This window comes from Tursiops truncatus, chromosome 1 (genome assembly GCF_011762595.2).
Source record: "Tursiops truncatus isolate mTurTru1 chromosome 1, mTurTru1.mat.Y, whole genome shotgun sequence".
NCBI classification, from domain to species: domain Eukaryota; kingdom Metazoa; phylum Chordata; class Mammalia; order Artiodactyla; family Delphinidae; genus Tursiops; species Tursiops truncatus.
In genome coordinates, this window is record NC_047034.1 from 46,917,538 (window position 1) to 46,932,961 (window position 15,424).

General features: G+C 41.9%; 1 protein-coding gene across 1 annotated transcript in view; it reads left to right on the forward strand.

The window, feature by feature from the left end:
• NMNAT2 (nicotinamide nucleotide adenylyltransferase 2) overlaps positions 1-15,424 on the forward strand; it is a 195,319-nt gene that overhangs the window by 102,019 nt on the left and 77,876 nt on the right. The window lies entirely within an intron of this gene.

The following is a 15,424-nucleotide window of genomic DNA, read 5'->3' on the forward strand; positions in this document are numbered from 1 at the left end:
TTAGTCCTCAGGGCAGCCCTATTGGAGGGGCTGGGGGAGAAGGGGCAACTGGCAGGACTCTTCAAACTCAATGAACAGTGAACTAGAGGCACTTGATCCTGACCCCCCGCACACATTTCCTTCCGTCTTCCCAGTCCTGCCCTCCCCACCCCATTCCACCCCAGTTCTCCTGAGACAGGGCAGGGCAGTCTTCAAAAGGTTGCCTGGCCAAATCCTCTGACATGGGACAGTTTCTATTTGCTTCTTGCTCTTTCCCAAGCCCCCACCGTCTCACTAGTGGTCAACTGACATTCCTCCTCCGCAACCGCCTGAAGCCAGATGCTCCATCCTAAGCCACGAGGTAAATAATAGAGCGCTTCCTGAGGTCAGCTGAGGAGTCGAGGGGCAGTCTTCAGACTGATGGAGTGCACTCAGGAGACCTGACTTCTAGTTTTAGCTTTTCCATTTGCTAACTTGGGTAATAGTAATAACAAGCATTAATACAGGGTTGACAGATAGCTTCTCAGACCTTGTTTTATTTGATTCTCATAAGATCATATGAATAATCAGGACAGATTCTCTTATTTTCATTTTACAGAAGAGAACCTGAGGTTTGGTTAAACACTTGATGCAAGATTGTACTTCTAATAAGTGAAAAGCAAGATTTCTTAATTGAAATTTCAATGCTATTTCCACACTGTCACCTCCCTCCCTCCCTCTCTTTCTGTCTCTCTGCCCCCGCTTCACACGCACACAAAATGAACCTCCATTTTTTTTCGTGTGTAAAGTGAGGGCTTTTGTAATAAATGATCTCTGAGGACCTTCTGGCTCTCAATTTTCTGAATCCTTATTAATCTGAAGAACTCAGAGTTCTGATACTTGTCTCAGGGTTATGATCTTTCAGATCTGTTCCCACTCTTCTGTCTGTATTTTGTAACATTTCCATTTCTATAGTTCACAGGAGACACTTTCTTTTCTTTAATTTTTATTTTATATTGGAGTATAGTGGATTCACAATGTTGTGTTAGTTTCAGGTGTACAGCAAAGTGATTCAGTTTTACATACACTTGTATCTATTCTTTTTCAAATTCTTTCCCAATTTAGGTTGTTACAGAATAGTGAGCAGAGTTCCCTGTGCTATACAGTAGGTCCTTGTTGGTTATCTATTTTAAATATAGCAATGTATACACTTTCTTCAGGGAGGGGACTTAGATGAAATCAATAATAAGGGAACTACCAGTTTATTCCTTAGGTTTTGAGACCAAATAAAGAAACAGCCCCACCAGTGTGCACACACTCCAGCAGCCCCATTCCTTGGGCATTAAACCTCTGAGCACAGCACAGCGGCTCTCTCCGTAGAGAAGCGTGGTTTGTGACATCTTCTAGCATCGTCCACGAGACATTTAGATCTTTGGAGAATGGCAGTAATAGTGCAAGTGGATAGAGAGTATTGATGGCTCAAGGTATCTAAGTGATTAAGAATTTAAAAATGGAGCAGGAAATGATTGTTGCCAAGAGAGAGATGCTTCAGCTGAATCCTTGGTCCATTACTCTTGAAGGGATAATTATAATAGCCCACAAACTGATGGCAGCTCTCAATTATAGATGCTTTTCAAACATATGGTATTTTTTTGCCGCAGAGAGGAGGTGGTTAAGTTTATTGGTAGTAAGAAAACCTAGATCCAGGTCCTTATTTTTTTTAGTAGATTACTTAACCTCTTTATGTCTCAGGGTTTTATTTATAAAATCTATATTTTAATAATAACACTAAATAATACATCAAAAAGTGATGTGAGGATTTAAAAGTTAAAAAAATTAATTTGTGTTTTTCCCCTTATTTCCTTCCCTCCATCAGCGCATTCTCTCTCTCACTGTGGAAATCTTTTTTCCTGCATTCTTTTCATTTTTGAAAACTGAGGTAAAGTTTATACAGAGTGACAAGTAAGTGTACAATTCAATGAATTTTGATAAATTTATCAAAATTTTGATAAATTTTGGATACCTGTGTAACCAACTCCCCAGTCAAGATACAGACCATTTCCATCTCCCCAGAAAGTTTCCTCATGCCCCGTTCCAGGCAATCCTTATCCCCCATACACAGCTATCGTTCTGATTTCTGTCATCAGAGATTAGTTTTGTATTCTCGAACTTCTCATAAATGGAATTACATTGTATATATTGCTTTGTGTTTGGCTTTCTTTGCTCAACATAATGTTATTGAGATTTATCTGTGTTCCTGCGAGTAGCACAGTTTATCCCTTTTTACCGCTGAGTAGTATTCCATTATACGAATCTACCGTAATTTGTTTTTTTTTTTTTTTTTTTTTTTTTTTTAACATCTTTATTGGGGTATAATTACTTTACAATGGTGTGTTAGTTTCTGCTTTATAACAAAGTGAATCAGTTATACATATACATATGTTCCCATATCTCTTCCCTCTTGCGTCTCCCTCCCTCCCACCCTCCCTATCCCACCCCTCCAGGCTGTCACAGAGCACCGAGCCAATATCCCTGTGCCATGCGGCTGCTTCCCACTAGCTATCCGTAATTTGTTTATACGATCTGTTAATGAACATTTGGGCTGTTTCTGGTTTGGGGCTATTGTGAACACACCTGCTATAAACATTCTTGTAGAAGTATTTTTGTGGACATAAGTTTTCGCTTCTCTTTGGTAAGCACTTAGGAATAGAATGACTGAGTCACGTGATAAGTATCTGTTTAACTGTATAAAGAAATATCAAATCGTTTTCCAAAGTGGTTGCCATTTTACAATCCCACCAGCAATATACGAAGGTTTCAGTTTTGCCATATCACCACCAATATTTGGCATTGTCAGTCTTTTTTTAATTATAGGTCTTCAAGTTGGTATAAAGTGATGTAAAAAATGTAACCCATGGGGGAAACTCAGTGAAGAGTACCTGGGACCTTTCTGTACTCTCTTTGCAACTTCCTATGAATCTATAATTATTTTCAAAATAAAAAAGGTTTAAAAATATGTATTCAATATGTATTCAAGTTTTCACACATTTTCCTTTAATTGGTTTATTTTTTTATTATTGAGTTGTAGGAGCTCTTTCTATATTCTAGATAGAAGTCCTTAGTTACATATATTGCAGATAGTTTCTCCAGTTCGTCACTTACCTATTCATTTTCTTAAAAGTATCCTGTGATGAGCAGAAGTTTTAAATTCTCTTGAAGTTCAATTTATCATTTTTTCTTTTATAGTTAGTACTTTTTCTGTCCTAAGAAATCTTCGCCTATTGCAAAATCACGAGTTTATTATATTATGTTTTCTTCTCGAAGATTTATGGTTTTAAGCTTGTATATTTAGATAAATATGCCAAGTTCCATGTCAAATTCACTTTTCAGGAATATTTGGATAGGAGTTGAAGTTCTTTTTTTTTTTTTTCCTATTCATTTCTCTAGTAGTTTCAGCACCAATTTCTGTTGTTGAAAAGATGTTCCTTTTCCCATTCCTTTGCTTTTGTTGAGAATTAGTACACCATATATGTGTGGGTCTCTGGGAAACCTTTTAGTCAGATTGAACCTCTTGGATTCATCTTTTACCTTCTACATTTTTTCCCCTCTCCTACTGTTGTTTGTCTTTGTGGGTAATTTTATGTGATTTCTTCAACCTAATCTTCCAACTTTTCTTAGAATTTTAAATTTTGGCTGTAATATTTTTAATTGGCAAGAGTCTTTCCTTGTTCTCATATTTGCTACTTAGCCTCCTTCATTTCTTTGTTCAAATGTCACTGTCTCCTTGAGGTAGTCCCTGATCAGCATGGTTACATTTATATAATCCCTTTCTGCTAGCTCTCCCTAACTCCCTTCCCTGCTAATTTTTTTCCTCCATAGCATCTATCATAATCTGGCATACTATATTTTACTTATTTTGTTTGTTTGTTTGTTGTCTGTCTCTCTCACTGAAATGAAAGCTCCATGAGGGCAGGAATGTTTAAATGTCTTCTGTGTTAGTACTATTTCTGTGTTTCTAGCCCCTAGAATAGTGCCATGCACAAATAGGCACAGTAAATATCTAATGAATGAATGAATAATTGTTTCTTTGTTATAGAATTTACTTCTCATTTCATGAAAGCAAGATCTTATATCTCTCAGGATATTATAATGTCTTTAATTTTTTTCTATTTTCTGCATTTCCAGTTTCTCTGAGTTCCTCCCCTCCCCCTATTTGTTTATTTTGATTTTCCGCCTTTATATTGGATGCTTTCTCAAATGACTGGTGATCCTTGACTGCTCATTCATAAGCTGGGCCTTGTCGAGTCATAGATGGAGCCTGTTGACTAGTGGATTTTAGGGACGTGCAAGGGTGGTTCCATCAATATCAATCCATGCTTCTCTTGAGCCCCTCACTTCCCTAAAGAGGAGTCCTCAATCTTCTGCCTGAGGAACATGAACTAGTCTGCATGTGTTCTGGGAGCCTCATGAGAAAGGGAGCTGTGGCTCTCACTCTTCAGCATGGAGACTTTCACTTAATCCCCTTGTGTTGTGTTTCCTTCCGCCCTTCACTTTGTCTCATTTCTCAGAGTCTAGAACCTTTTAGGATCATTTGCTCCAGAGAATAATATTCCCATTTCCTGCCAAGGTCAGGGAGGGGCAGCAAACCTGCTACACGGAGGAGGCCAGGGGGTGTGTAGGTCTAACAGCCCATTATGCCAATTTTTACCCATGCTCTGTCCAGCTCTATGCTTTCTAAGGTAATGGTACCTCAAATCCTGAGTCATTCTTAGGTTCAATGGTGCAAATTAGCTCCAGCATTTAAGTTTTGGCTTTCTCCACTCTGCCACGTCAATCACCACTCATACGTTTATTTTGCACCTTCCAAAAATGTGTAGGCAACTTTCGTCTCCCCTCTCATTTTCTTTGTCCTTGACATTTTTACCTTTTTATTCCTTTAATGTCATTTTAGTGGGGTTTCAAGAAAGGAGCAATAAATGCATGTATTCAGTCAGCCCTGTGTAACAGAAGTCTGGTGTAAGGATTAAAAGAAAAGTGGAGGGGACAGTGACTCATAATGTTAATAGCTGTCATATTTAATCTGGACCCCCTAGCGTGATTCCTAGTCTAGTCCATTAGGCCTACATTTGATCATGGTGCTACTCTAGTAACACAATAGTGCATGTGCTGGTTAAAAACCAACAAACTGAAGTTCTCTGTGCTGATTTAGGAAGCCATGAAAGTCTGTCGCCAGGGAATAAAGTTGATATTAGAGGATATCACATAAATTCAGCAAGTAATTTCTGACCGGGCTTTAGTTCTTCCCAGAAACGAGTTTCATAGAGTTCAGACACTCTTGCCGTGAAGGTCTCTGCCTCCTACTCTCCTTGTAAACCTCTTCATCTCCTGAGAACATCCTGTGCACAAAGAATAGGCCAGCCCCTTATATTCAGAGGTTATTTATCCAACAAACATTGATAAGCATCTATAATGTGCCAGGCACTAGCTAGGCTGGGGATTAGAAGATAAACCCGGTCCTGACCTGACTTCTGAGAGCCTACAATCTAGTTGAAGAACCATATGTAGAGAATAATGCAGTGAAATAAATGACAGCGCTTAGCAATAACAGCAAAAAGAGTTATGCACAAATTAACATGGGAGTGCAGAGAAGGGCTTGATCCACTCCACCCTGGGACACAGGGAAGGCATCCAGAGGAACAGATGCGTTGTCCCTTCTGGGAAGTCATATTTTTCCCTAAGCTTCAGGAAGGCATTCATATAGTTGAGAGAAATGTTCATCCCAAGGAGACAAAGCCAAGTTGTAACTGGAGATGACCGGAGCAGGAACGTCTTTAAGCTCAGTTGCAACAAAAGCAGCCATAGATCAGAAAAGGAGCCCTTTACACTCAACCACTTCACCACAGGGGGTGGGTGGAGGTGATGGCCGGTTGCTGGCTCATTCATATTTTACACTCACCAGTGAAGGGCTGTCTCCTTGCCACCTGCATCCACAGCCAGAGATGTCGGTTTTCCAGGACCTGGAGATGGATTAAGCAGAGAGGTGTAAAGTAGGATGAGACCATGTGGTTTCCACCAGACATTTCTTTTGGGGGCATCTGAGTGGATGGTGCTGCCGTTAACAGAGACAGGATCTACTAAGGAGGAAGAAACCTGCTGCGTTGGGAGTTGTCATTTTGGCTGTGGTTGTTGGTGACTTTTCACAGAAGCCCAGCAAAATTAGAATAATGGAGTAGTTGAGTGACTTGAATGAGAAGGCATCCATAAAGTGCCTGGGAGGGTCTATTTGGTAATCATTATTCATTAACATGATGAGGAGTTGGGAGACGTGTGATAACCTAATCCCAAACTGTGCTCTAGTTCCTCAGTTCTCTCCACTTAAGACAATAACATGTGACCAATTCCTGACCCAATGACCAGAGCAGACAGGAAGTGGGCCCAGAGCCGCCTCCCTAGGGCACACTGGAGCCTCCCAAACGCCAGTGCTCAGCTGTCCGTGGGCATCTGAGTTGGGGCCAGAAAGACTGGGTGGGGTGTTCTTGTGCTGTCTTCAGCTGCCCACTGCGGTACCTGTTCAAGAAGGCACAAACAGACTCTTGGGTGAAATAAATTCAGTTGAATGTGGCTTTCATGAAAAGCACAGAGTGTGCTGAAATGTAACAGGATTTACATTAAATGTTGATGGGGCCCTAAGGCCTAGAGCTGCTGCCCGTGGTGTGAAAGTTGGAGAAGAAGAGAGTGTCTTGACCATCTAGGGCTCAGAGAATCTCAAAATGGGCTTGTGCTTGTTCAGTGAGGAATAAAGACAAACACCTTTCCCTGGAAGAGGCTGTGTAGAAGGCCAAGGAAGGTCTCCTTTGATATTTGTCTGACTAGATTGCCCAGGTGACAGCTGGTGGGATGGGGATAGGTGGGCTGGGGACATGTAACCTGTATCCTTCCAGCCAACCTCTAGGGGAGGCCCTGGGCTGTGTACATCCCTGGAGATGGCAGTGTATGACGGCCAACCACAGTCTGCATGACACACTCATGCAATACATTTCTTTGGGTGTGGCCAGGAGGGCCAATGGAGAAACCTTTGATCAGCTTTTCTGCTGGAGGGACCCTTTCCAGTGTCCTCTTCAGTCAGTGAGGAAATGGCATCACGCATATTCCTCAGAGCCTCTGGACTCGTGTTTCTCCATCCAGCTTCCTTACTGGGAACAGTTAGACTATACTGGTGGGTCCCTGAGATAGCTGTGGAGAATAAATTCATAGCTGGAAATGAGAGAATTAATGGCAGCATTACTAAGTCAGGAGAGGGAAGCACCAGCACAGGTTATCTGAGGAGAAAGCCAAGGGGGGCACCATGTTTCAGGTCTACCTAGAAATGGTTTGGGTCATGGGGAAATCAAGTAGCTTATAAGAGTATTAGTTTCCTATCACTGATGTAATAAATTACTACAAATTTAGTGGCTTAAATCAATATACTGTAAACGTATTACCTTACAGGTTCAGTTTGGAGGGTTACAAGGGAATGCAGAGCAGGGCGTGCTGCTGGCAAGAGGGTTGCCTGGGAGAGTGGGGGGCAGATTGTGTTCCCTGGGGAAGGGGCCCTGAATTACCAGCAGTGTGTGTGTGTCTCTCTCTGAAGGACTCAGGCCTGAGGCTGCAGCAGGAGCGCCCCACAGAGAGAGTGCAGAGCCTTCCAGAAAGGAAAGCAGTTCAAAAAGGAAGCCTGGTGGGGCTTCCCTGGTGGTTCAGGGGTTAAGAATCTGCCTGCCAGTCTCTTCAATAAGTGGTGCTGGGAAAACTGGACAGCTACATGTAAAAGAATGAAATTAGAACACTCCCTAACACCATACACAAAAATAAACTCAAAATGGATTCGAGACCTAAATGTAAGACCAGACACCATAAAACTCTTAGAGGAAAACATAGGAAGAATATTCTTTGACATAAATCACAGCAAGATCTTTTTTAATTCACCTCCTAGAGTAATGGAAATAAAAACAAAAATAAACAAATGGGACCTAATGAAACTTAAAAGCTCTTGCACAGCAAAGGAAACCAAAACAAGATGAAAAGAAACCCTCAGAATGGGACAAAATATTTGCAAATGAATCAACAGACAAAGGATTAATCTCCAAAATATATAAACAGCTCATGCAGCTCAATATTAAAGAAACAAACAACCCAATCCAAAAATGGGCAGAAGACCTAAATAGACATTTCTCCAAAAAAGACATACAGATGGCCAAGAGGCACATGAAAAGCTGCTCAACATCACTAATTATTAGAGAAATGCAAATCAAAACTACAATGAGGTATCACCTCACACCAGTTAGAATGGGCATCATCAGAAAATCTACAAACAACAAATGCTGGAGAGGGTGTGGAGAAAAGGGAACCCTCTTGCACTGCTGGTGGGAATGTAAATTGATACAGCCACTATGGAGAACAGTATGGAGGTTCCTTAAAAAACTAAAAATAGAATTACCGTATGACCCATCAATCCCACTACTGGGCATATACCCAGAGAAAACCACAATTCAAAAAGACATATGCACCCCAATTTTCATTGCAGCACTATTTACAATAGCCAGGTCATGGAAGCAGCCTAAATGCCCATTGACAGACGAATGGCTAAAGAAGATGTGGTACAGATATACAATGGAATATTACTCAGCCATAAAAAGGAATGAAATTGAGTCATTTGTTGAGATGTGGATGGATCTAGAGACTGTCATACAGAGTGAAGTAAGTCAGAAAGAGAAAAACAAATATTGTATATTAATGCATGTATGTGGAACCTAGAAAAAGGGTACAGATGAACCGGTTTGCAGGGCAGAAGTTGAGACACAGATGTAGAGAACAAACGTATGGACACCAAGTGGGGAAAGCCGCAGTGGGGTGGGGATGGTGGTGTGCTGAATTGGGCGATTGGGATTGACATGTATACACTGATGTGTATAAAATCGATGACCGGGCTTCCCTGGTGGTGCAGTGGTTGGGAGTCCTCCTGCCGTTGCAGGGGACGCGGGTTCGTGTCCCAGTCTGCGAGGATCCCACATGCCGCGGAGCGGCTAGGCCCGTGAGCCATGGCCGCTGAGCCTGCGCGTCCGGAGCCTGTGCTCTGCGCGTCCGGAGCCTGTGCTCTGCAGTGGGAGAGGCCACAACAGTGAGAGGCCTGTGTACAAAAAAAAAAAAAAAAAAAAAATTGATGACTAATAAGAACCTGCAGTATAAAAACAAACAAACAAAAAACAAGTAATACTAAACGTTCTTTGAGTTATTTGTATGGAAATATGTTAATATAAATGTTTCAGACATTACATGAAATTTCTAAAAATCTTAAAAAAAAAAAAGATTTAGCAGCGTAAGGGTAGGAAAGCTACAAATTAGCATACATTTGCCAAAGGCATTATACACAATGTATAATGTATATACATTATACACATTTATTTTTTTAAATAAAATGTATTTTATTTAAAAAAAAAAAAAAAAAGAATCTGCTGGCCAGTGCAGGGGACACGGGTTCAAGCCCTGGTCCGGGAAGATCCCACATGCTGCAGAGCAACTAAGCCCATGTGCCACAGCTACTGAGCCCGCGAGCCTCTTATGATTATGATCCATAATGAGTCCCACAGTTATGATCATGGCTATGATCCCCATGGCAGGGTCTGTAGGAAACTGCCAAAGGCTATTCCTGACCAGCTAAAGGCTAACTCAAGTGGTCTCCTCCCGTGTAAACGACAACAGATAGAGTCCAGCTACTCCTTAATGACTTGGAGACATATACAATTTAATTGGATTTAAATGGACAATTTTACCTAGTTTAGAGTCAGGATCAGAGAGTGCGTAATTGAAGTGTCCTATTTCCTCAGTGTTAAGATGCATGCTTTTCATGTTGAACATTTTTGAAATTGGAATAGGTCATACAAACAGTATTTATTTTTAATGTAGTGTTTCTCCCCCAACACACATACACAGACACACAAACATTATCCAAATTGATGGAGCATGTTAGAATTAAAGAAATATGATAGCATTATTAGTCTATGTTGGTGGTGGAGGGAGAAATCACTTTAGGAAGAAGAGGGAGTTTATTTGAATAATCATGAACCCCTGTGGGCAGGAATGGGCCTCGGGGAGACAGGAAACCCAATTCTGGAATGCTGTGGGGAATCCTTGAAGTATTTTTATCTCTCCTCTTTGCCTTTTTCTGTGCAACTGATTCATTGTTCATTCTTTCTGCTGACTTGCTACCTCTACATCTCAAGATTCACAGCACAAAAAAGCCAACTACGGCCTCACAGAAGGACCAAATCTCTCTGTCTCCGTGTTTTTCTCTCTCGCCACTAATCCTAACATCTGGGAAAAGATTCCTGTTGGCTCTGCTAGCCCACCTAGAAGGAATGGAGTGGAGTTGGAGAATAGGGTCACATTTTACAAGATGGCAGCCAGCTTCCTGTCCCTGGGGGTCCTTGGGTCAGTATAAATCGGGCAGACCTTGCATAAGATCTCCCTTGCAGGAGGCAGACTTTTACTACTGCAGAAGATCATTCCAGCAGCACTAAGTGTTGGGACTGGGACGGCCAGTAGGCAGGGCACCTGGAGACAAATCACCTAGACCAGATCTGGGAGGATTGCTAGCTCTGAAAGCAAACTGAGGATTGCTCAGGTCAGCAGTGGCCATGCTGGCTCACTGTGGGTCTGCCTAGGGCTTTGCACTGATCCCCTTCTTTCTGAGAAAGGACCAGAGGACAGAGGGCCACTGCCCAAGAACATCAGGGGAGTGGCAGGGAGGCAGAGATGGTGAATCAGAGAAGAGGACCTCCTAGAAAGGCTCATTAACCTTTAGATTAGCACCACAGAGGCTCTTTCTGAAATGCTCTCTAAAGGTCCAGATTTTGCTGATCTCAGCCTCAGATTATGTCCAAGGAAAGCACAGCCCTTCCAGTTTCTGGAGGGGAGATGGGGTAGGGGGGCTGGGTGGGGAGGAAGCCAGGAAGCCAGGGTCCTGGCCTGTGGTGTCTGGCCACTCACCTTTTTCAGGGACCTGCCAACTCAAGTCTGAATGGCTGGGGTCCAGCCACAGAGCTGTGTGGTCTTCAGTTCCAGGACCAGGTGATGAAGCTCTCACATGACACCTTCCTCCCTCCTCTCTGGCCCTGAGCACTGGCTGCTGCAACCTCCCTGCCTGTCCTGGGAGCTGCCGGGGCAGCTGACATTTGATGAGCCACTGACCTAGAGATTTGGCAAGAAAGCTGCTTGCTGTGTTGGAGAGGATGTCAAGTGAGAAAGGGGAGCGCTCAGTGCCAGCTCCTCTGAAACCCAGGGGAGCCAGGGAGCAGCCAGGAGCAGGGAGGAGCAGAGAGGGACAGCAGTGGCCTCCTGGGGCAAAAGAAGAAAACCGGCAGCCAAAAGGACTATTTTTATTTCCAACTCTTCAAGCACTGCTCCCAAGAGATCTGCCCGAGTGACTCACGAATGTCCTTGTGCACCGAGAAATCACCTGGTTTCTGTGTACAGAGAGCTCTGTGCTGCCGAATAAACATCCGCTCTCTTCTTCAGCCACTTCACCCTACCACCCACTCCATGCTAAACGATTCTGGGAAATATTAGTCTCTGTGCCTTGTGCACATTTTCAAATTGGGAAGAGCTGTTGGAGCACAGACAGTAAGAGGCACTGATATACATGAACTGTCAACTAACAAGGAGGATTGCATGGAAACATGGTTTATTAGGTTTGCTGGCTTGGTAATTCTTGGGGCAACATGTCTTCATAATTTGCGTGTGAACTGAAATTATCTCACCAATTTCTGTCTCTGTTTTCCTATTATGGAAAGAAAAGAACTATGAACACTGCTGGGAAATGGTAAGGGTAACAGCCATCCAAACCCTAGTATCCCTGTGCAGTGTGATTGTAGACTAATAATATTCTTCTCATCTTGGTCCTTCCCGGGTCCTTTCCCACCTACATGGCTATCCCAGCCCTTCCCTAACCCCTGGAGCCAAACTTTCAGCTAACCTGGTAATTCTTCCTCTAATGTGTATCTTTTTTTAAAAAAAATAGTCACTCTTTAATATAAATGATGTTCACACAGATTCTCAAAGAAATGACACTTGCTCAGTATTATAGCAAATGCAGGTGAGTTTACATATCAATTTATTGTCCTCCAGTGAATAGAAACCCTTTCTTTCCCTTAACTGTAATACAGGTGATTTAGTCTCTTTAAAGGTTAAATTACACATCAAGGGTATGATCCAATCTTTTTTTTTAATTTTTATTTTATATTGGAACATAGTTGATTAACAATGTTGTATCAGTTTCAGGTGTACAGCAAAGTGATACAGTTATACATATACATGTATCTATTCTTTTTCAAATTCTTTTCCCATTTAGGTTATTACAGAATATTGAGCAGAGTTCCCTTGTTGGTTACCTATTTAAAATATAGTAGTGTGTATATGTCAATCCCCAACTCCCAATCTATCCCTCCCCCCCATCCTTCCCCCCTGGTAACCATAAGTTCCTTCTCTTAAGTCTGTGAGTCTGTTTCTGTTTTGTAAATAAGTTCATTTGTATCTTGAGCCCATCCTCCCCTTTCCATCTATCTCCCTCATCCACTCCCACCTCATCTGCTGCAATATTCGTCCTCTAAGCAAAGGAAACCATAAACAAGATGAAAAGACAACCCTCAGAATGCAAGAAAATATTTGCAAATGAAGCAACTGACAAAAGATTAATCTCCAAAATTTATGAGCAGCTCATGCAGCTCAATATCAACAAAAACAAACAACCCAATCCAAAAATGGGCAGAAGACCTAAATAGACATTTCTCCAAAGAAGATATACAGATTGCCAACAAACACATGAAAGAATGCTCAACATCACTAATCATTAGAGGAATGCAGGTCAAAACTACAATGAGATATCCCCTCACACCAGTCAGAATGGCCATCATCAAAAAAATCTACAAACAATAAATGCTGGAGAGGGTGTGGAGAAAAGGGGACCCTCTTGCACTGTTGGTGGAAATGTAAATTGATACAGCCACTATGGAGAACAGTATGGAGGTTCCTTAATAAACTAAAAATAGAACTACCATACGACCCAGCAATCCCACTACTGGGCATATACCCTGAGAAAATCATAATTCAAAAAGAGTCATGTACCACAATGTTCATTGCAGCTCTATTTACAATAGCCAGGGCATGGAAGCAACCTAAGTGTCCATCGACAGATGAATGGATAAAGAAGATGTGGCACATATATATAATGGAATATTACTCAGCCATAGAAAGAAATGAAATTGAGTTATTTGTAGTGAGGTGGATGGACCTAGAGTCTGTCATACAGAGTGAAGTAAGTCAGAAAGAGAAAAACAAATACTGTATGCTAACACATATATATGGAATCTTAAAAAAAAAAATTGATTCTGAAGAACATAGGGGTAGGACAGGAATAAAGAGGCAGACGTAGAGAATGGACTTGAGGTCACGGGGAGGGGGAAGGGTAAGCTGGGACGAAGTGAGAGTGTGGCATGGACTTATATATACTACCAAACGTAAAATAGATAGATAGTGGGAAGCAGCCGCATAGCACAGGAGTTTTGTGACCACCTAGTGCAGTGGGATAGGGAGGGTGGGAGGGCGATGCAAGAGGGAGGAGATATGGAGATATATGTATATATATATATACAGCTGATTCACTTTGTTATAAAGCAGAAACTAACACACCATTGTAAAGCAATCGTACTCCAATTAAGATACTAAAAACATATGTATATATTGGTCCTCTAGTTTCTCAATCCTTTTTCCACACAGCCCAGAATGCTTTTCTTTTTTTTTTAATTAATTAGCTAATTAATTTATTTACTTTGGCTGCGTTCAGTTTTCATTGCTGGGCTTGGGCTTTCTCTAGTTGCGGCGAGCGGGGGCTACTCTTCGTTGTAGTGCACAGGCTTCTCATTGAGGTGGCTTCTTTTGTTGTGGAGCACGGGCTCTAGGCACGTGGGCTTCAGTAGTTGTGGCACACGGGCTCAGTAGCTGTGGCTCGCGGGCTCTAGAGTGCAGGCTCAGTAGTTGTGGTGCAGGGGTTTAGTTGCTCCGCAGCATGTGAGATCTTCCTGGACCAGGGCTCGAACCCGTGTCCCCTGCATTGACAGGCGGATTCTTAACCACTGTGCCACCAGGGAAGTCCCCAAAGTGCTTTTCTCAAAACATAAGTGAAATCATGTCATTTCCTTTCTTAAATCCCATCAATGACTTCACATTTCCCGAATACGTCCAACATGATATGTCTCCTGCTGAACCATTCCAGTGACACTGGACATTTCATGGTCTAGAACACACCAAACTCTATCCTGTCCTAGAGTCCTTGCACCTGTCACACCTCCACTTGGAATGCTCAACTCTGAGTCTCTGCCCCTGATTTCCTCCTCATTCATGCCTCAAAAGAAAATTGTTTTCTCCAATATATCTTCCCTGACAACCATCTCTAAGTAGCTTTCTTTGCCTGTTTCATGTGTGCCTGATTACTGCATTCTGTTCATTACTTTCATGCCATTTTTCTCATTGTACATTTGTGTGTGTGTTTGTGTGTATACTTCAAAATAAATGCCGGTCTTGTCTGTCTCCCTATTCCAGGTTTTAGGGCCCATGAGGGCAGGGACATGTGTCTTTGGTCTACCTCTGACCATCAGCACCCAGGCTGGGTACACAGGATATAGCAGATGCTCAATACATTTTTATTCACCTCTTTTTTTGAGCACTGGCTACGTGTGAAGAATTGTACTATGTGCTGGGCAAATAGTGAAGAAATAAAACAGACTGCCCACATAGGGCGAATGGTCATAACACATGATTTAACTATTATTTGAGTATGAGGGGAGAAAAGGTGACGGCTCTTTTAATATCCAAAGCACACTGAAATTGCATTAAAAAAATAGTAACAACGGACTTATCTATTTTGCTCCACTTGGGAAACAATATGAGATGAAATACGAGGTGAAAGAAGGTTTTATTTAAAGGAGCTCCAGCCCAGGTATAATATCTTGGGCCTATTTAGCCATTTTCTCTAGAGATTTCTAATGTGCTTTCCTCAAACCATCACAGCATTAAAGTAGTTTTAAAAAAAAACCTTAAAGATTTCCCTGAGCCTTTTAAAGAACAGGACACTTTGCCTTTTTTTTTTTACACTTTTCCTTTTTTTCATGCAGGTAAATGTATGTGTCTCTCCAGAGTATTTATGAATTTTAGTCCCTTTACAAGTTGGCCATGTTTACATTTAATTGAAGGAGAGGGAATAAAATTCCTTTATTTACACTGAGGAAGAAATTAAATTTAGGATGAAGCCGCCTGATGTGGGGTAAAGAGCACTGACTGGGTGTCAGAAGCTCAGACACTGGGTTCAGTTCTACCACTAAGTAACTGGAGAGTCACATCATCTCAATGGGCCTCAAGTTTCTCACCTGGAGAGTCA